The sequence below is a fragment of the Cynocephalus volans genome, chromosome 1 (assembly GCF_027409185.1).
Source record: "Cynocephalus volans isolate mCynVol1 chromosome 1, mCynVol1.pri, whole genome shotgun sequence".
Taxonomy (NCBI): Eukaryota; Metazoa; Chordata; class Mammalia; order Dermoptera; family Cynocephalidae; genus Cynocephalus; species Cynocephalus volans.
This window is the reverse complement of record NC_084460.1, coordinates 245,418,919-245,440,578: the sequence shown is the minus strand read 5'-3', so window position 1 is coordinate 245,440,578 and position 21,660 is coordinate 245,418,919. Positions and strand designations below refer to the sequence as shown.

The 21,660-nt window shown below is 40.2% G+C and overlaps 1 protein-coding gene and 1 non-coding gene across 14 annotated transcripts in view; both read right to left on the bottom strand.

Annotated features, from left to right (window-relative positions):
- OSBPL6 (oxysterol binding protein like 6) overlaps positions 1-21,660 on the bottom strand; it is a 218,228-nt gene that overhangs the window by 174,391 nt on the left and 22,177 nt on the right. The gene's annotated exons all lie outside the window — the stretch shown is intronic.
- On the bottom strand, positions 20,903-21,010 carry LOC134365176 (U6 spliceosomal RNA). Its single transcript, XR_010021948.1, has one exon. It is a non-coding gene; the product is annotated as a U6 spliceosomal RNA (small nuclear RNA).

The window sequence follows — 21,660 nt, the reverse complement described above, 5'->3', positions numbered from 1 at the left end:
TTTATCAGATAGCTTCCCTCTTTCCCTCCCATTCCCAATGTATAGCATAGAAAAAGAGAGAGAAAAGCTAACAATATGGCAGAGAACATGGGATCTGAAAATTTTAAAAAATTTTTAAAAAGGAGCATGGGATCTGAGAATGTTTGTGCTTTTAAATAGTGTTCCTGAGTGTTTACTCCAGTGCGGACAATTTAAATGCTGTGCCTGTGAGGGGTCACTTGTCAGTATGGGTCTGGGCTCAGGAAAGTGATGCCATTCATTTATACTTGTTCTGCCAGGTAAAAGCATCTAAACCTTGCTTCTTCCTGTATATCATCATTGTGAAAAGCTTTCCTCCACATCCCAAAACACACAGCTGGTTGACTGAGTCAATTATCCTATGAATATCATTCTCTAACCAAAGTCACATCTCTGTAAGAATAGATCGTACTGGGCTAACGGACAGTGCTAACTTTTATCCACAAACTGAGGATCAGCTAAAATCATTGTGGGGGTATTTAGAACTTTATTACTTGGGAAAGACAAGTGAAAAATTTATCACACACACACATAACCAACAAAGGTTTAGGATCAAATAATTATCTTAGAATTTAACTTACATTTCCACTAAATCATGCTCATGGCTCATCTACCCTTGCATGGTCTTTCCTTCAGTTTCACTCAATAATGACATAATCACTTACTAAAAAGCTGTAGATTTACTATACAGTGCATTCCTTCAAATAGTATTCCATGCTTATTAGGTGTTTCCTAGTGATGTTTTCACCCTGCACTAAAATAGTTGGCAATACCCTGTGCTTACCCAAATTTAAACAATGTTCCTCAAATTATTTTTATTCAGATTTACATTTCTTTCTTTTTCTTCTCTCTCTCCCTGACCCCCAAAATGTATATCCTAAGTGGCCATCTAAAAACTATACACAATTGGATTTCCAGAGACTGTTTTGCTATGGTTAGAACATATATTTGATGTGAATAGTCTAGTTGAAATAGCCAAGTCCCAGAATGGAGGGAAAAACAAAGAGATTGTTTACCACAGAGAGTCCCTGAGCAGCCTCGGTGAGCTGAACAGTCAATTACCTTTGAGCCTAAGCCCATCATAAAGCCAGCATTCTGGGGCAGACCCTGGCTTAATGGATATAGCCCAGTTCTCCCACGAGGGCAATTTTTTTCAGATGCTTTCACTGCTCAGTCACACTCCAGCAACATCCTGTTACTGCATTTTCCTATTGAGTATTTCAGCAACATTCTAAAAATCCAAAATCAACAGGAATATCCCCCTTTAGGAGATAATCCTAATGTCAGCAACATAAACAAAACCACAAGGGATAGAGTAAGGCTGTCAACTGATAACACTTCTGCACTATTACATTTAACTTACAGAAGAAAAATACATTTTAATTTCTGCATTTTTCTCTATAAAATTGAATAAGGACATGTACCTATGTGATATATTTTATAAACAATGATTTCAAATTCCAATTAGAAGTTTACTCATTTTTTAACTTAAAAAGAGAGATGGCGAACACACTTCCAATTAATCCAAGGTAGTCAATTAACACAAAAGAACTTGGTTTCTCAAGCTTCTCAGTCAAACCAGTTTTCACACTCCAGCATTTTGTTATGTGTACGTCTCAGGTTCCATTGACATCAGCTACATGTTATATTGTAATAACCACATGGAAACAGAGATATGGCCATGACCAGCTTGTAGATCATATGGCATGACCTCATCCTCTGTCGATACCTCCGGCCTCTTTACTAGGTACTCAAAATCTTAAAACTTTCAGAATTAGGGCTGGCTGATTAGCTCAGTTGGTGAGAGCATGGTGTTGATAATGCCAAGGTCCAGGGTTCGATTCTCTATTACCAGCCAGCTGCCAAAAACAAACAAAAAACAAAACAAAACAAAACCCCACTAAAAACCTTTTGGAATTAACTGTATTCTCATGTTTCTGAAATCTCCAGACTACTACTTAGGAGGATGTCCTGAACCTGTTGCTGTGAAATAGCATTGTTCAGGTGGCAGTGAGGATGATGGTGAGTGTGATTATTTAAACCTACCCAGACTGCCAGGTTTTGTGGTCCACAGTTCGGCACAATGAAGGGAACGTGCCACAATGTCACTAACTGCCCCTGACACATGAGGGTGACTACTGGAATCTCTGAATATAAAGTGGGTCTTAGATTTAATAGCATCTAATTAGTTCCCATTACTCTCCAAAAGGAGAATCTTGCCAAAGGGATCCAATGGGACGGTTTTCAGCAACAACATGATTATGAATAATTACTTGCCAAGAATCAGCCATTTAGAGGCTGACATATAATTCGGCTTCTGTCCCCCACATGATAGTGTAAATAAGCAATACAATACTCACTACCCCTGACTCTTTATTGAAACTTATCTATGGTCTGGCTGGTTAGCTCAGTTGGTTAGAGCATGGTGTTACAACACCAAGGTCAAGGGTGTGGATCCCACACTGGCCAGCCACCAAAAAAAACAAACAAACCCCAAAACATGATACTCATGTAAATATCCTTGGTCCCTAAAGTACTATACGTCCCAGTTGTCATTGAACTAACACCCTTGGGCTATTATTCTTCATGTCCCAAAACCTCTGCTTTCTCAATTCACTTTGGGAGTTATCAGACAACACAGAGAAATCATTCATGAATATAAGCCTTTTCTTCTTTCCTAATATCTATAAGGTGGCCTCATCTTCATTTATAAACAGATGTACTCTTAGAATCAACTCTCAGGTAATATTTAAAGTGCCATGCCTATATTATTCTTTATAAAAAGATAACAGACCTAGAAAAGATTCTTCAGCACTATGCACCTTCCTCAAACTTCTCCCTTGGTTCAAGGCCCTCCTAAGGTGATCTCATCCAGGCTAGAAGTAACACTAGCCTCAACTAATATATGAAAAGCCAATGTACACCAGACCCAGGGTATATGCTCCGTAAGTGGCAACTGCTACATTTTGTCCCTGTAACCTGCCCCAGAACTAAACATTCATTTTCCTCTTGTACCACCCACCTCCGTTACTCATTATAGTACTTTTTTTACTCTTTTGGGTGGAAGGGGGGCGGGCAGCTAGGTGGTATGGGGGTGAGAACCCTTGACCTTGGTGTTATAACACCACACCCTAACCAACTAAGCTAACTGTCCAGCCCAAAAGTTTCCATCTGTCAAACAATAAACCTTGAAGTCATCTTCGAATCTTCTCTCTCCCTCACTCAATCAATAAACTCTGCTAGTGCTAAAATCCAGCCTCTTTTCTTCAATATTGCTGCCAAAATTTTAGTTCACGCTCTTGCCACTAATATGTGCTCCTTCTCTCACTTCATCCTCCACACCAGATTCTTCTTCCTAAATAACAGAAACATGGCACCCCCCAACAGAGAGAACCTCTTCTCTCCCTGCAGAATAAAGCTGGGTCCCCAAGCTTACCGCTCATGGTTCTTCATCTCTAGCGTCAAACCACACCTCCCTCACATGCTATACTCCAACCCCAGTGAATTCCAGGCCTGAAATTATTTGCTTACTTATTTGTCTACTCAAATACACTGCAAGGCCTTGAAATATAAGGTGGTATTGTGCCTCGTCTTATGTCTCCAGTGCCTAGCTCTGAGCTCGGTAAATGTTTGCTGTACTAACAGAAAGGCACCTGTGGAAGACACAGCTGTCCACTTATTAGAAGCACTACACATAAAAGAACCAATTTTCCTAGAATTTTATTACTGGCTCACATTTGAAGTAATCACATATTTGTTTTGGAAAGCTGAGTAAGAAGGTTACTTGGCATACTTCAGCAGAATAGGTAAAAATCTCTTTCATACAGATGTTATTTCCATAGCTAACAAGAAGCCCACTGTATAAAACATTTAATTACCATTCCCTATCCCAGAAGTGCCAAGGTGTTTTGGTTTGTTTTTTTTTTTAAGAAAAAATAAAATAAAAACACATTAATTTTGATTTTAAACTGGTTCTTCGGATCATAAGGCTTAATTGATGGTCATTTTGTGTGTCAACTTGGTTATACAGGCTATAGTCCCTTACTCAATCAAAGACTAACCTAGGTGTTGCTGTGAAGGTATTTTGTAGATGTGCCTGAAGTTCATAATCAGTTGACTTTAAGTAAAGGAGATTATCCTATGTAATCTGGATGGGCCTGATTCAATCAGTTGAAAGGCCTTAAGAGCAGAGCTGAGGCTTCCCTGAAGAAATTCCACCTGGAACAGCCACCCCACTCTATGCCGGAGAATTTCAGCCTGCCCTTCCCGACAACTGGCCCAACAGACTGGTTTCTTGCTTGCCTAGCCAGCCCCCTCAATCACATAAGCCGATTCCTGCAATAAATCTTTTATTTTCTATTGGTTCTGTTTCTCTGGTAGAACCCTGACCAATACAGTCTACTTCCAAAATAAAGGGGGGAAAAGGATACAACAGCTGAACAGTTAACAAGATCTAAATAAGGCCTTCACAGTATTGCTTCATTATGGAGTGGGAAGTGCTCAAGTTCCTAGAATACCAGATACCCCATACTCAAACATAAGTACAAGTACACATAACATATGCCACGGCTTCTGTCCAACCACATTCATTATACGTTCGGTTGGCAAACATTTGTTATGAAAGGCACTGGGAGAGAATGGTGAGCCAGACAAGCATGGTCCCTGCTTTCAGGGAGTTTACAGGCTAGTGGCAGAATCAGGCATCAAACCAGCAATTATACAAATACTAAGTTAATTATAATTATAATGAGTTCTAGAAAATACAGGATGCTGTTGGCATATTTAGCAGGAGAACCTAACCAACTGTGGAGGACATTTGGAAGTGTCACTGAGAAATGATACTGAAGCTAGGGCTACAAGCATAAATAGGCAGCACCAGGCAGAGCATAAGAGGAAGAGCATCCCAGGCACAGGGAACCACATGTACAAAGATATGAAGCAGGAAGGATCTAGAGATGAATCCAAGCACCTGGAAGATGGCCAGTCAGTCTGGGCTGTTGTGAATCAGGGATAGAAAGCATACAAGATAAATGCCATGCTAATGAAAGACATTAACCTTTAACAGAACAGCAATGGGCAATCGTTGCACATGTTTAAGCAGATACTGACATGATCAGATTTGTGCTTTAATACTTTCCTAGCAACCGTGTATATCCTGGAAGGAGGCAAACTGGATTTGGGGAGACCAATGACAAGGCTTTCACTACAGACCAGGAAGGAGACAATGTAGGCATGGACAAGGGCAGAAGATCTTGGATAGAGCCCTGGGACATTTTAAGTGGATGGAAGAAGAGCTTCCAAAAGAGCCTGAAAAGGAGCAATCAAGGGGGTCCATGTTAATGCAGTGCACATTCATTCATATAAAAAACTTTCTATAAGCTGTTTTAGTTCAGCCTCCACATTCAAAAGGATGCATATTTTCACTGAAAAGGAAATAACCCAGTGTAAGGGTAACAACTTGGGGAAAACCAACTCAAATAAACAGCAATAATTTCCAGCTAAGGTGTTTTATACAATAGATAACACATCCCTGATTGCTGTTTGCAAAAGCTATTCAGTCTTTGGGTCCAACTGTACGTTCTTTTTTTTTTTTTTTTTTTTTTTTTTAAATTTTATTTTGTCGATATACATTGTAGCTGATTATTGCTCCCCATCACCAAAACCTCCCTCCCTTCACCCTCCCCCCTCCCCCCCAACAATGTCCTTTCTGTTTGCTTGTTGTATCAACTTCAAATAATTGTGGTTGTTATATCTTCTTCCCCCCCCCCCCCGGTTTGTGTGTGTGTGTGTGTATGTGTGTGTGTGAATTTATATATTAATTTTTAGCTCCCTCCAATAAGTGAGAACATGTGGTATTTCTCTTTCTGTGCCTGACTTGTTTCACTTAATATAATTCTCTCAAGGTCCATCCATGTTGTTGCAAATGGCAGTATTTCATTCGTTTTTATAGCTGAGTAGTATTCCATTGTGTAGATGTACCACATTTTCCGTATCCACTCATCTGATGATGGGCATTTGGGCTGGTTCCAACTCTTGGCTATTGTAAAGAGTGCTGCGATGAACATTGGGGAACAGGTATACCTTCGACTTGATGATTTCCATTCCTCTGGGTATATTCCCAACAGTGGGATGGCTGGGTCGTATGGTAGATCTATTTGCAATTGTTTAAGGAACCTCCATACCATTTTCCATAGAGGCTGCACCATTTTGCAGTCCCACCAACAATGTATGAGAGTTCCTTTTTCTCCACAGCCTCGCCAGCATTTATCGTTCATAGTCTTTTGGATTTTAGCCATCCTAACTGGGGTGAGATGGAATCTCAGTGTGGTTTTGATTTGCATTTCCCGGATGCTGAGTGATGTTGAGCATTTTTTCATATGTCTGTTGGCCATTTGGATATCTTCCTTAGAGAAATGCCTACTTAGCTCTTTTGCCCATTTTTTAATTGGGTTGCTTGTTTTCTTCTTGTAAAGTTGTTTGAGTTCCTTATATATTCTGGATATTAATCCTTTGTCAGATGTATATTTTGCAAATATTTTCTCCCACTCTGTTGGTTGTCTTTTAACTCTTTTAATTGTTTCTTTTGCTGTGCAGAAGCTTTTTAGTTTGATATAATCCCATTTGTTTATTTTTCCTTTGGTTGCCCGTGCTTTTGGGGTCGTATTCATGAAGTCTGTGCCCAGTCCTATTTCCTGAAGTGTTTCTCCTATGTTTTCTTTAAGAAGTTTTATTGTCTCAGGGTGTATATTTAAATCCTTAATCCATTTTGAGTTGATTTTAGTATATGGTGAGAGGTATGGATCTAGTTTCATTCTCCTGCATATCGATATCCAGTTATCCCAGCACCACTTGCTGAAGAGGCAGTCCCTTCCCCAGTGAATAGGCTTGGTGCCTTTGTCAAAGATCAGATGGCAGTAAGTGTGTGGGTTGATTTCTGGATTCTCTATTCTATTCCATTGGTCAGTGTGTCTGTTTTTATGCCAGTACCATACTGTTTTGGTTATTATAGCTTTGTAGTATAGCTTAAAGTCAGGTAGTGTTATGCCTCCAGCTTTATTTTTTTTGCTCAGCATTGCTTTGGCTATTCGTGGTCTTTTATTATTCCATATAAATGTCTGAATAGTTTTTTCCATTTCTGAGAAAAATGTCTTTGGAATTTTGATGGGGATTGCATTGAATTTGTATATCACTTTGGGTAGTATGGACATTTTCACTCTGTTGATTCTTCCAATCCAAGAGCATGGAATATCTTTCCATCTTCTTGTATCCTCTCTAATTTCTCTCAGCAGTGGTTTGTAGTTCTCATTATAGAGATTTTTCACCTCCTTGGTTAACTCAATTCCTAAGTATTTTATTTTTTTGGTGGCTATTGTAAATGGGCAGGCTTTCTTGATTTCTCCTTCTGCATGTTCACTATTGGAGAAAAGAAATGCTACTGATTTTTGTGTGTTGATTTTGTATCCTGCTACTGTGCTGAAATCATTTATCAATTCCAAGAGTTTTTTTGTAGAGGTTTTAGGCTGTTCGATATATAGGATCATGTCATCTGTAAACAGGGACAGTTTGACTTCATCTTTTCCAATCTGGATGCCCTTTATTTCCTTCTCTTCTCTGATTGCTCTGGCTAGTACTTCCAACACTATGTTGAATAGGAGTGGTGAGAGTGGGCATCCTTGTCTAGTGCCTGTTCTTAAAGGAAAAGCTTTCAGCTTTTCCCCATTCAGGATGATATTGGCAGTGGGTTTGTCATATATGGCTTTAATTATGTTGAGATACTTTCCCTCTATACCTAACTTATAGAGGGTCTTTGTCATGAATGAGTGCTGAACTTTATCAAATGCTTTTTCAGCATCTATAGAGATGATCATATGGTCCTTGTGTTTGAGTTTATTAATATGGTGTATCACGTTTATTGATTTGCGTATGTTGAACCAACCTTGCATCCCTGGGATGAATCCCACTTGATCGTGATGAATAATTTTTCGTATGTGTTGCTGTATTCTGTTTGCTAGGATTTTAGTGAGGATTTTTGCATCTATATTCATCAAGGATATCGGCCTGTAGTTTTCTTTTTTGGTTATTTCTTTACCTGGTTTTGGTATCAGGATGATGTTTGCTTCATAGAATGAGTTTGGGAGATTTGCGTCCGTTTCAATCTTTTGGAATAGTTTGTAAAGAATCGGTGTCAATTCCTCTTTGAATGTTTGGTAAAATTCTGCTGTGAATCCATCTGGTCCTGGGCTTTTCTTTGTTGGGAGCCTTCTGATAACAGCTTCAATCTCCTTTATTGTTATTGGTCTGTTCAAATTTTCTACGTCTTCACGGTTCAGTTTTGGGAGCTTGTGTGTGTCCAGAAATTTATCCATTTCCTCCAGATTTTCAAATTTGTTGGCGTATAGTTGTTTATAGTAGTCTCGAATGATTCCTTGTATTTCAGATGAATCAGTTGTAATATCGCCTTTTTCATTTCTAATTTTTGTTATTTGAGTCTTCTCTCTTCTTTTTTTTGTTAGCCATGCTAATGGTTTGTCAATTTTATTTATCTTTACCAAAAACCAACTTTTTGATTCGTTGATCTTTTGAATTGTTTTTTGGTTTTCAATTTCATTCAGTTCTGCTCTGATCTTAATGATTTCTTTCTGTCTGCTAACTTTAGGATTGGATTGTTCTTGTTTTTCTAGTTCTTTAAGGTGAATTGTTAGGTTGTTCACTTGCCATCTTTCTATTCTTCTGAAGTGAGCATTTAATGCAATAAATTTTCCCCTCAATACTGCTTTTGCAGTATCCCACAGGTTTTGGTATGATGTATCATTGTTTTCATTAGTTTCAATAAACTTTTTGATTTCCTGCTTGATGTCTTCTTGGACCCATATGTCATTAAGTAGAATGCTGTTTAATTTCCATGTGTTTGTATAGTTTCCAGAGTTTTGTTTGTTATTAATTTCTAGTTTTAATCCATTGTGGTCTGAGAAGATACATGGGATAATTCCAATTTTTTTGAATTTATTGAGACTTGATTTGTGACCTAATATGTGATCTATCCTGGAGAATGATCCATGTGCTGATGAGAAGAATGAATATTCTGAGGTTGCTGGGTGGAATGTTCTGTAGATATCTGCCAATTCCAATTGGTCTAGAGTCTTGTTTAGATCTTGTGTTTCTCTACTGATTCTTTGCCTAGATGATCTGTCTAATATTGACAGTGGGGTGTTCAGGTCCCCTGCTATTATGGTATTAGTGTCTATTTCCTTCTTTAGGTCTAATAGAGTTTGTTTTATAAATCTGGCTGCTCCAACATTGGGTGCGTACATATTTATGATTGTTATGTCTTCTTGATGGATCAGTCCTTTTATCATTAAGTAGTGTCCCTCATTGTCTCTTTTTATGGTTTTTAGTTTAAAGTCTATTTTGTCAGATATAAGAATAGCCACTCCAGCTCGTTTTTCTTTTCTGTTTGCATGGTAAATCTTTTTCCATCCTTTCACTCTTAGTCTGTGTGAATCTTTATGGGTGAGGTGGGTCTCTTGTAGGCAGCATATAGTTGGGTCCTGCTTTTTGATCCAGTCAGCCAGTCTGTGTCTTTTGATTGGGGAATTTAAGCCTTTAACATTAAGAGTTGTTATTGAAAGGTGTTGATTTATTCCTAGCATTTTATTGGTTGTTTGGTTGTCTTAGGTGTCTTTTGTTCCTTGCTTTCTGATTTACTGTTTGGTTTCTTTGTTTGTTGGTTCCTTAGGTTGTAGATAGTGTTTTTGTTAGCTTGTTTTCTCTTCATGAATGCCATTTTTATTGTACTAGCGGGTTTAGATTTTTCTTAGGTTTTTATGGCAGTGGTAGTTATTTTTCAGGAACCAAACCCAGTACTCCCTTGAGGATTTCTTGTAAGGGTGGTTGTGTGGTAGTGAACTCCCACAGTTTTTGTTTGTCTGAGAAATATACTATTTGCCCCTCATTTCGGAAGGATAGCCTTGCAGGGTAGAGTATTCTTGGCTGGCAATCTTTGTCTTTTAGTATTTTGAAAATATCATCCCATTCCTTTCCAGCTTTTAGGGTTTGTGATGAAAAGTCTGATGTTAACCTGATTGGGGCTCCCTTATAGGTGATTTGACACTTCTCTCTTGCAGCTTTTAAGATTCTCTCTTTGTCTCTGAGTTTTGCCAATTTGACTATGACATGTCTTGGAGAAGGCCTTTTTGGGTTGAATACATTTGGAGATCGTTGAGCTTCCTGGATCTGAAGATGTGTGATTTTTCCTATACCTGGGAAGTTTTCTGCCACTATTTTGTTGAATATGTTTTCAATGGAATCTCCATTTTCCTCCCCTTCTGGAATACCCATGACTCGGATATCTGAGCGCTTGAGGTTGTCTGATATCTCTCACAGATTTTCTTCCATGTCCTTGATTCTTTTTTCTTTCTTTTTGTCTGCTTGTGTTATTTCAAACAGCCCATCTTCAACTTCAGAGGTTCTCTCTTCAACTTCGACAAGCCTGTTGGTTAAACTCTCCATTGTGTTTTTTATTTTGCTGAATAACTTCTTCAGTTCAGCAAGTTCTGCTACATTTTTTTTCAGGACATTGATTTCCTTGTATATTTCCTCTTTCAGATCCTGTATACTTTTCCTCATTTCATCATGATGTCTAGCTGAGTTTTCTTGTATCTCATTCAGTTTCCTTAGAATTATCACTCGAAATTCCTTGTCAGTTATTTCAAGGGCTTCTTGTTCTATAGGATCTAGAGTATGAGATTTATTAACTTTTGGTGGTGTACTTTCTTGATTTTTTGTATTTCTGGTGTCTTTTTTTTGGTGTTTATTCATTGTGGCAGGGGGTTTCACAGTCCACTGGTTTGAGACTATGACTAACTAGGATGTTGCTGTGGTAGCCAATTTGGTATGGCTCCCGCCGTGACTGCTCAGTTGGCCTCTAGTGTCTTGTGTGTGTGGTTGCCTCGGGTCTTGGGCTTCTCCGGGGATCCACCTTTCTGGTCAGCTTGGACTCTGCTGGGCTGGTGGATCACGTACCACAGGGTGTGTGATCTCTGTTGAGCTTTCACTTTCTGTACAGGACTTCTCCCCGTTCCGTATGCTCTGGCCCAGGCTGTTGCATCGTGCAGTGGTGACCCCACCGGGTGTGTGGTTTCTGTCGAGTCTCCGCCTCCCTGGCCGCACGTCTCCCCCCTCTGTGCACACTGTGCTGGGCTGGGGTGTGTCTTCTGCACCCCTCGTCTATCAGCTGGGCCTTCAAGACCCTGCTCAGCACCGCCTCGCCCAGGAAGTCTACCAGGTTTCTGCTAGGCACAGATGACCGGTCTCTCTGGGTGCCTTTGTAGCACTGTGTAGATCTTTCTCGGGTCTTGTTCACCTTTGTATCCCCCCGGTATAAACCGAGTCTAGTGCCCGCCTGCAGCCTGCTCTCCGGCAGTTTCAAGCGGACCTGGGAACTCTCCTACCACACTATTCCCAACCAGAAATTCGTTAGGCTTTTTTCCAAACTGGTGGTCGCAGAGATGGTATCTGCCTCCCAGTAACAGGAAGTTTACCGGGGCCGGAGTCCAGGGTGTGGTGGAGTGACAGTCGGCCCGCCCGTACTTCCTAGCCCTCCCAACACTGGTCGGGGACGCCCCACACCCCCAGCCCCGCCAGAGATCCGCGGAGGGAGTGAGAGAGGAGGCCGGCCCGCAGGGTCCGGAAAGCCCCGCGCCAGGCCAAGCAAATGGGCTCAGTGATGGCCGAGCAGGGCGGAGCTGCCCGCACCTGGGAAAATGGAGGCAGCACCGGGGCAGTGAGTGGCCTGGTGGTGCAGGCGGGAGCCGCGTGGGCATCCACCCCCCGAACAGAGCTGTGCCAGGGATCACTCACAGTGCTGTGCCAGGTCGGGCGCTCGCTCTGTCTCTGGTTTGTTGCCTTCCGTGTTCTCGGCGCTGCCGCCTCGGGCTGTTCAGTCGCGGCGCGGCTCGGGCGCTCCCAGGAATCTTCTTTAATGTCAGCCTGAAACCTCGAATCCTGAATAGGGCAGCTGGCCGCCTTCAGTGCGGCCCCAGCCTCCGGGATCCTGGCTGCATCCACAGCAGCCCTGGCGCCGTGTTCCCTGTTTCAAGACTCGCTTTTGCAGCTAAGAATCAGTTCTTTTCCTGCTCCACACTTCAAAGCTGTTGCCTGTAAATGAGGCAGCCTCTCCTGCCAGGGGCAAAGTGGCGTTGAGCCCCCACGGCCGGCCAGCAGCAGCAGTCCTCCCTTAAGAGATGGCCAGAGGAAGGTCCACAAGTTTCCCGGCTGCCTGAGGCCCAGTGGCCACCTTTTCCACCTCAGCTACTCCGCGCCAGCGGCCGCAGCCGCCGCCATCTTGAAACTCCCAACTGTACGTTCTGAAGTCACTTCTTATTAACACTAATGACTTGGTGCTTTATGTATAATTAGTTCAGGCAATTAGTTGTAAACTCACCTCAGAACACACTGCTTTAAACTTTTGAAAATTGCTGTGTGTCACATTATTCTAAGAGTACCTCACTTGAAAGAAAACACTAAACCAACAGAAAGTACTAATTTTAAAAAGCTCTAAAAAGAAAGCCCAAGCCCCCAACAGAATCACACAAATTAGTGTAGGCTCAGTGACTAAAAGAACCTGGGCTCCAGAAAAGAACACATTTAAATTAAAATTGCGCTTTTTCAGAAAAGGAACACTTCTGGCCTTAATCTTCCCATTAGTATGACACATGATATGTCAGAGAAAGCTGTACACTGTGCTAAGGTTCAGAGGACAATTTGCATGATGGCCTTATTATAGCTTATAAAAACAGGCCCAGCAGAGGCCTCACAGATCCAGCAGTCACAACAGTATGATGCACAAGCGGGAGTTTAATGAATATTTGATGATGACATTTTTCCTCCCTTTCGTGCTGTTGCAAGGCAGCCCCCAACTTCCCAGTGGGACTTGTGACAAAAAGTTGGTTTTTCACATCTTTTACCTGGAATTTGAAACATATTTTCCTTAAAAATATGTGTTATGAATGGCGGACTCCAGGCCATGTGCTAAGCCATAATAGAGTTTTACTAGAGTTCTAACTACCATTTATAGCAATGCTTTCATGAAAAAAAACACACTGAGTTACAATTTAGTATGTATTCCAAGGCTGTATCTTTTCCTCGGCAGCAGTCCCAGAATGGAGAAGATACCACTCACTCCTCCCAGCAGTGGGAAAAGGGCTCATCTGGCTCCAAGCTGGGAGTCTGGGCAGAGGGTAATGGTAGAGAAGCAGTTAGGGGCTGGTGCTGGTGGCTGCCACCTGAGAGATCTAAATCCAAAGATGAGGACGTATGGGGTACTTCAGAGGAGATAAGGCAAAGACTCTAGCCCTGGCAGGGCTGTGGGGACAGAGTGGGGTAGGGAATCTCTACAAAAATGGCCATCAGGCTGTGGTCAGGAAATAGGCAGCAAGTTCTGTAAGCAACCACATTCTGGCAGGAGCCCTGCAGAGAGAGGTGCTTCTGGGTTTGGGACAACCTGAAAGGTATGTCCTAGTTATTAATCAAAGACCATCCCCTTGGGCCTTCAAAGTTTCTGAAACCATATCAAAAGCCATGCAGCTGCTTCCCTATTTGTACACTGAGAATTCCTCTGCCTGATCTTCCTAGAATTAACTAGGTGGCTCAGGAGTTCCTTGACTTCGTATCTTGGCTTGTCCATGTAGTCATGCCCTATTTGGATTTGGAAGCTTGGCTCTAGACAGCCTCTTCGCCCCTGTCCTTGTCCCAGCCTCTGATAATCCAAGAAGAGAGAGGGTGGTCATTTGTATGTCCAGTGTGCATAAGGCACATTGTGTCTGTCTTTGTTTTCCAAAATTGATACCCAAACTCAAAAGGCCATCTAGCCATAATATTCAAAAGATGGCTATCAAATAATAACCTTAGGTTGAATCGTCTAACAGTAAAATACTAGTCTGTCCTAGTTGCAGGGGAAGATCAGTTTGAAAGTCTTTGCTGACACTTTTATTTTAAAATGTACTTAACAGCTTTATTTTAATAGTCTTATTTTTCAAAGTACATATTGGAAGAGATAAAAGAGAGAAAAGGCACTATGTCTTAGAAAGCCCTTTAAGTTATTTAGTAGAAAAGAAAAATGGCAGCCAGGTGTGTAGCGTTCAGGTAGAAGCATGGGAGATTATTCTCTGTGAACTCTGCCCCGCCCAATAAAAACCTCAAGATATTGCCATTGTGGCGAGGGTGGGCTTCTCCACGGGACCTTCTCTGTCTGTGAAACCCTCAACTTAGAAGCCCTACTTGAGTGCTTGAAGCGCTCAAATCAGCTCCCTTGAGGACTGACTCAAATAGAAGCAGATAACCAAGGGTCAGGAGATATCTGAGGAAAACCTCTAACAATGAAAGACAGACCAAAACAGGCAAAGAAAGAAAGAATGAACTTGGAGGAAACAGAGACTCCCTGTGCATGGAGCAGAAAACATTGAGATCCTCCAAGGAGTGAGAGAAAATATTACATGCAAAACTCAATAGAAAGGCTGGAAGATAAAGTTGAGGAAATCTCCCAGGAAGTAAGGTAGGAAGGTTAAAATGAAGAAATGTGAGAGAAAAGATAAGAAAATTAGAGAATAGTGCATCTAGGAAGTCCAGTAATCAAATAATAAGAATTCCAGTAAAAGAGAAGAGAGAAAAGTGAGGGGAAGAAATCATCGACAAAACTAAAGAAAATGTTTCAGATTTAAACATCTTGATTTTCCAGACTGAAACAGCCTGCCAAAGACTCACAAAAGACTGGATTTAAAAGAGAAAATATTACAAACTACCGGACAGGGGGGAAAAAAATTAGATTAGATACAAAGGATGAGGTTTTTGAATAGCTTTGGTCATCTTAAGAGAAATGCTGAAACTGAGGGGACAGTGGATTAATGCTTTGAATATTTCCAACCTAGAATTTCACACTCAGTCCAATCATCAATTAAGAATAATAATGTAAAAATAGTTACAGACATTTAAGATCTCAAAAGCTTGACCTTCTTGGGAAGCTAATGGAGAGCGTGCTACATTAATACGCAAGAAAGGGAGGGAGGAAGGGAGGCAGGAAGACATGGGCTATAGGAAGCAGGAGGGTGGGCAGGGGGAGCCCCTGGCTGCTGCTATGCCAGGAACACAGAGAGCAACCCATCCAGAGAGGCACAAGCCAGAAAGCTCTAGCGATATGGATGAATTAGAGGAAATTTATTTACTTTAATGTGCACATGAATAACTTGGGCATCTTGTTAAAATGCTGCTAGTCGAGGTGGGGCCTGAGTTTCTGCATTTCTCATCTGCTCCCAGGTGATGCCAAAGCTTCAGGGCCAAGAACTATGACTTGAGTGGTAAGGACACTGACAACAAATGAAAAGCTACAGTTAAATTCATGATAAATAAAGAGGAAACTGAGCGAACTGCAAACAAAAAGGACAGTCATTAACTAAAGGGAAAGCAAAAAATGCTGCAGCAAGAGAAAAGCAATCACGGTCTACTCCGTGGCTCAGCTGTGAGAGTGTTTACATAGTCAAAGTAATATAAATACCAAATATTGGTCTAATAAAAATACAACTAGACTGAAATGGAAGAGGATGGAAAGGCTAAGCTTAAGTCGGTGGTGGAGAAGAGGCTGTGGGAAAAAAGTTCATCGTAATTCTAAAGTTCCATAGAAAAAACTTATGTAATTCTTACAACTAAAAAATTATAAATTAGCAATATAGACATTTAACTTAGAGACATGAAGGTAAATATCAAAATAATTAACTAAAAGAAGTGACAGTGGTTGTTTCTAAGGAGGAGGCAATAGGTTAGAGGTGGGTGAATTGGCAGGGTTTTTTTGGTTAAGGAAGTGCTCAAAAAAAGAGAGCTCCCAGTGGCCAAAGCTTCAACAATTTGAGCATCAAAATAAATTACGTTAGAATTGAATTGTAACCTATATGATCAGTAAATATCCATTAGTCCATAATGACATAAGTAAATAGATAAATGAGGAGAAGGGACAGCTCTTTCTCACAGAAAAATTCTAACTAATAAATATAGAAGAGACAAAACAGAATATCACCATTAGGCAAACACCTTAGTAGTAATTGTTACAGTCAAGATCGGCTGATAGGGCTGGCTGGTTGCTCAGTTAGAGTATGGTGTTGATAACACTAAGGTCCAGGGTTCAATTCCTGTACCAGCCAGCCATCAAAAAAAAAAAAAAAAATCCACTGATGTATACTATAATTAGTGGGTGAGGTTGAGGAGAAACAGGATACGTGCATACTTACAAAGTACCTTCCACAAGCTGTTTATTAATTATAAAGGGGAAAATGGTAACTTCACAGTGGAGAAACCCATAAGACACCACTTTAACCTAGTGATTAAGGTTAGCATCACCTGTAACATACTGACATCATGAATCTCCTCATATGAAGGCACGACATCATCTCTAGGTATTCTTAGCAAATATTCACAACCTCATTAAAATCATCAGAAAACATCAGGAAAACCTAAATTGGAGGAACATTCTACAAAATATATGGATAGTACTCTTAAAAAATGCCAGTCATGACAGATAAAGAAAGACTGAGGAGCCATAACAGATTGGAAGAGATTAATGAGACATAATAACTAAATGCAATGAGGGATGATCCTGGATTAGATCCTTGAACAGAAAAAAAGACCACATTAAAAAAAATGGTGAAATTCAAGTAAGAACTATAGTCTAGTTAATAGTATTATACCAATGTTAATTTTATAAATGTACTATGGTTAACTAAGATATTATCATTAGGGGAAGGTGGATGAAGGTCATACAGAAACTCAATACAGAAAAAAGGGTTGTATATTTGCATTTTTGTTAGTCTATAATTACCAAAAATTAAAACAATTTTTTAAAATGTCTTTGTACAGCATAATGAATTGGTTAGAAAATAAGGACCACAGGCCAAACCCAGCCTACTATCTTGTTTTGTGAATAAAGTTTTATTGGAACACACTCGTATCCATTCATTTACATATTGTCTAAGGCTGCTTTAGCACCACAACAGCAGAGTTCAGCAGTTTCAACATAGACATCATGGCCCACAAAGCCTAAAATGATTACCATCTGGCCCTTTACAGAAAAGGCTTGCCAATCCCTGGCACAGTAGTTAAGAGTATGGCCTCGAAGTTTTGTTTGTTTTACTTTTTAAATATTTAAATAAGGAGAATTCTTTCATATTGAAAGTGCTAGTACAATCACAATCACGTATTTGAAAGGAGAAACACAGGGTGAGTGTGCCCACACTGGCCTAGGGAGTCCATGATTTCATTTCCCAACCAAGGTGGACTCTAAGTTTAAATCCTGGCATCCACTTACTATCTGTGTGACCATGAGCAAGTTACTTAACTTTTCAGTGCCTCAGTTTGTTTACAGATAATTCTATAAAGAGGAATAATATTGATCTCATAGGCTTATGATAAATTTTTTAAACATAAAGAAATAAGTAAAAAGAAATAAAATATAATAAATGTAAAAATTAATTATTAAATGTAAAGAGTGCTTAGAACAAAGCCTGCACATTTTCAAGTGTGTGTTAACAATAAAAAAAGGCTTAAGACAAAACCACGAGCAATAACAGTGAAAGAATTCTATTGTATGGTGCTTTATTTCTAATAAAACTTTGTTAATCACCACACTGGCTCACAAGTTCCCTAAACTCAATCTCCATAATTTGGTTAATGTTTTCTTATCATCAAATAGTTGAGAAAGAAAAAAATACTCTCAATATTAGCTTGAAGTTATTTCCTCTCAAATTAGACTTTCTCAAACCTGTTACTGTCTAGTTTTAGAAAGGCCTCTGATACATTTGATATTGTCTCTGGAGATTCTTTCAAAACTCTCTCCACCTCCATCTCCTGCCCCTTTCCCAGACACATCCACGAGCTATAACTCCAGCTCAGCACACCTGCGGTTCTTACAGGTGACTTCATCTGCGCACTCATGGCTTCCAGATGTTCACAAATTTACATCTGTGGGCACCTGATAGTGGTGCACTCACAGCTGGAAAAACCCACTGTGACAGGCTGAAAAATGCACACTCACCCCCAAAGATATGTTTACTTCTTAATCTCCTGAACTTGTGGATATTACCTTATATGGCCCAAATATGATTAAGTTAAGGATACTGAGAGGATTATCCAGGTGTGCCCTAAATGCAATTACACGTATCCTTATAAGAGAGAAGCAGAGGGAGTTTTGGACAAGGACAGAAAAAGAAGACACACAGAGTAAAATGGGATGTGGAGAATGAGACAGAGATTCTGAGTCAAGTGGTCACAAGCCAAGGGATACTAGCAATCACCAGAAGCTGGAAGAGGCAAGGAATGGATTCTCCCCTAGAGCCTTCAGAGGGAAAGTGGCCCTACCAATACCTTGATCTTGGCCTAGTGAAGTGATTTTGGCTTCTGGCCTCTGGAACTATGAGAGAATAATCTGTGCTGTTTTAAGCCACCAAGTTTGTGGTAAGCTATCATAGCAACCATAGGAAACTAATATACCACCCCACCACACGAGCATTCACAAGTACACACACACAGAGCCACGTGGATAAGCAGGGACCCATCGGTTTTCCCACTTACTCATTAAAAAATAGCAACAACAACAAAACAAAAAACCTCCTGCAAGAGAAAGTTGATAAAGAATTTACTAAAGCCTTTGGTAAGTAAATTAAATCCTTTTGTAAGTGATTCAACATGAATCAGATTTTCCTTCCCTTTCCTCATCTTGAAAAACCAAAGGATGAATAACAATATCACTAAGCATATAGGTTACACTTACCATGGCCTCATGATTTAGTGTTCTTTTTGTCCCATTGGTCTACTGTATGAGTGTACTTCAAAAAGCTTATGGAAGGGGCTGGCCAGTTAGCTCAGTTGGTTAGAGTGTGGTACTGATAACACCAAAATCTCTAGGGTTTGATCCCTGTAGCAACCAGTCACCAAAAAGAAAAAGTTCATGGAAAAATAGAATTAAAAGATAATACAAATCTTTCCATGAACTTTCTGAAGTGCCTTCATATATAAAGGAAAACTATCAAGTAATAACATTGACTTTCACGTGCAGCTTGTGAACTCAGTTTCATTGATACATGTTACTTCATAATCTCGTACCATACAATATTAAGTAATAAATGGGTTCTCACTTTTCATTGTGTTGACATGATGTGCAATGGCTTTTCAGCCATACAAGAACCCAAGAGGAGTGTTTTTTTGTTTCATTCGACCTACTGGAAAAATAATTTAATCTTGCACACAAGACAAAAATTAGATGCTGACTTTTAAAAAATAACCAATAAGATAAATCCTAATCACATGGCCTCCAAATATTATATTAACAAAAGAATTGTTGCGGAAAAATCAGATGCATAATCTCATTAACCAGCATATTAAAGATGCTTAAATAGTTGAAGGTCACATACTAACTCTATTGTGACTAGATTTTAAATTGGAAATGTAACTTTAAGAGATGGCAGAATTAATACTCCTTTCCCCAGCCTTTGATACTTCCTTAGCCAAGAGCCAAATGCTTCTAAAGTGTGACAAATGATCATTCTAATTAAACTGATCAAACACTTAGCTGTACTGCTTAGTGGTATAATGCCCCTAAGAGGATTAGACAAACAATTCTGGAAATATACAAATCCATCATGTTTGTTAATGAATTAATGTTTCAATAAGTGACTGCATGTAACTCCTCATCTGTTTAAGTCACTGACCTAAAAGCAATGTGGATATATATATACTGGAAATATCTTCTACTCCGTTGCTTACTTTCTTTGCTCTCTGGACAGTGTTTTTGAAGAAAAGAACTTTAAATATAGTCCAATTTGTCAATTTTTCCTTTATGATGAGCACTCTTTATGTCCAGTTTAAGAAATCTTTATTTTCTTTTTCTAGAAGTTTTATTGTTTTACCTTCTGCAGATGTACAATCTATGTGGAACTCTGGAACTGTTATTAGAGATCCAGCATTTATTAGAAGATCAGGGGCTGGCTGGTTAGCTCGGTCGGTTAGGGCGTGGTGCTGATAACACTAAGGTCCAAGGTTCTATCCCTGTGCTTGCCAGTTGCCACCAAGAGAAAAAAAAAAAAAAAGTTCAGGCAAAAGTCTAGGACTTCTTTCTCCCACATCACTTTGCAATGTCATCTAGAGCTGACTACAACTCCCTTGTTTCCTTAAGGCCATCATAGCCATCGTTGACACCAGAGAGACCTTAAGACCTCTGAAGCTTTTTTCCTTCCCATCCATCAGCCTTCATCTTTGGCTCTCTCCCTTCCCTATCTACTTAATCATGAGCTGTCACTTAAACCTCTCTCTTTTTAGCATTCTCAACTCCTCCCACTCACTCACTCACCACAAATTCCAACCCTGGCAAGAATAAAGTAATATGGGCCAGTTGGCTTTAGAGCTACAGGGAACTGATTTGAAAATCTGATTACACACTTTACAAACTGCAGGATCTTGGCAGTCACTTGACATTTCTATTTTCTCATCTGTGAAATTGAGGGGGGCTGGGGCTGAGGGTGGAGGAAAGTCGGGGTAGAGTGTGGAGGTAAAAGATTAACAAATACTAACACCCTGTGGGCCTATTGTAAGGATGAGAAATAGTAGATGCTAAGACCCTGGCACAGAGTAGGCACCAAATAAATAAATAAATACAGTCATCCACCAAAAAAAAAAAAAAAAAAAAAAAGGTAAAAATAAATAAATAAAACTAAAAAAGAATCAATTGATGAGTCAAAACCACTAGCCACCTCACTCACTCACTCACTCAACTGCTTCTGAACACTGCTAGAGAAACTCTCCATCTCAGCTGGGCTTTCTGGTAAGCTGTCTTTTCATTCACTGCACTGGCTATGTTAACTTTTACCCCTCACAGCCTCTATTTCATCCTTGCGCAGGGGCCATGCTAATCTTCTCTGTATCGTTCCAATTTTAGTATATGTGCTGCCGAAGCGAGCACCACAGCCTCTATTTCACTCCTCTGTCTGCTTCCTCACTTTCAACAGATTTCTGAGGGACTTCTGTCTCTGGCCAAGATGAAGTAACAAGGACTGAATTTTCCTTCCTGTCTGAGACAATCAAAAAGTGGACAAAACATAAAAAGAAATGGTTTTGTAGATATTATCAGGCAACAAAAGACAGTGATCCATGAGAGAGAGGATGGAAATAAGGTGAGTCCTAAGAAAGACTGTAGCAGCTTACTGCCTTGAGAGAGTTTCTAGCTGTGGCATAGGGCAGGGAAATCCAGGTGAAGACCAGCAGACTTGCTGAGTTGAAAGTCCAGGAAGACCACGGCAGCTGTAGTTTGAAGAAAAGGAGAGAGCTTCACAGAGAGAGATTTCTAGACATCTGCAGAAGGTTTTCCTCAAGAATTCAGTTGAGTCCTGCTCATAGATGTAAGGAAACTAGAGGCTAGAAAAGAACCATCAGAAAGGATTAGAGATTACAGCACAGTGCCCACACTTACAGAATCCAGCTCTGTCTGCTCCCACCTGCCAGACTGGAAAGCCTCATGATTCAAGGGACACTGGATAGAGGACACAGAAGGGTCTTGCTCAGTTCTGGGAAATAATTAGTCCTAAACTGAGCACTGTCTGGTGCTCAAAAGCA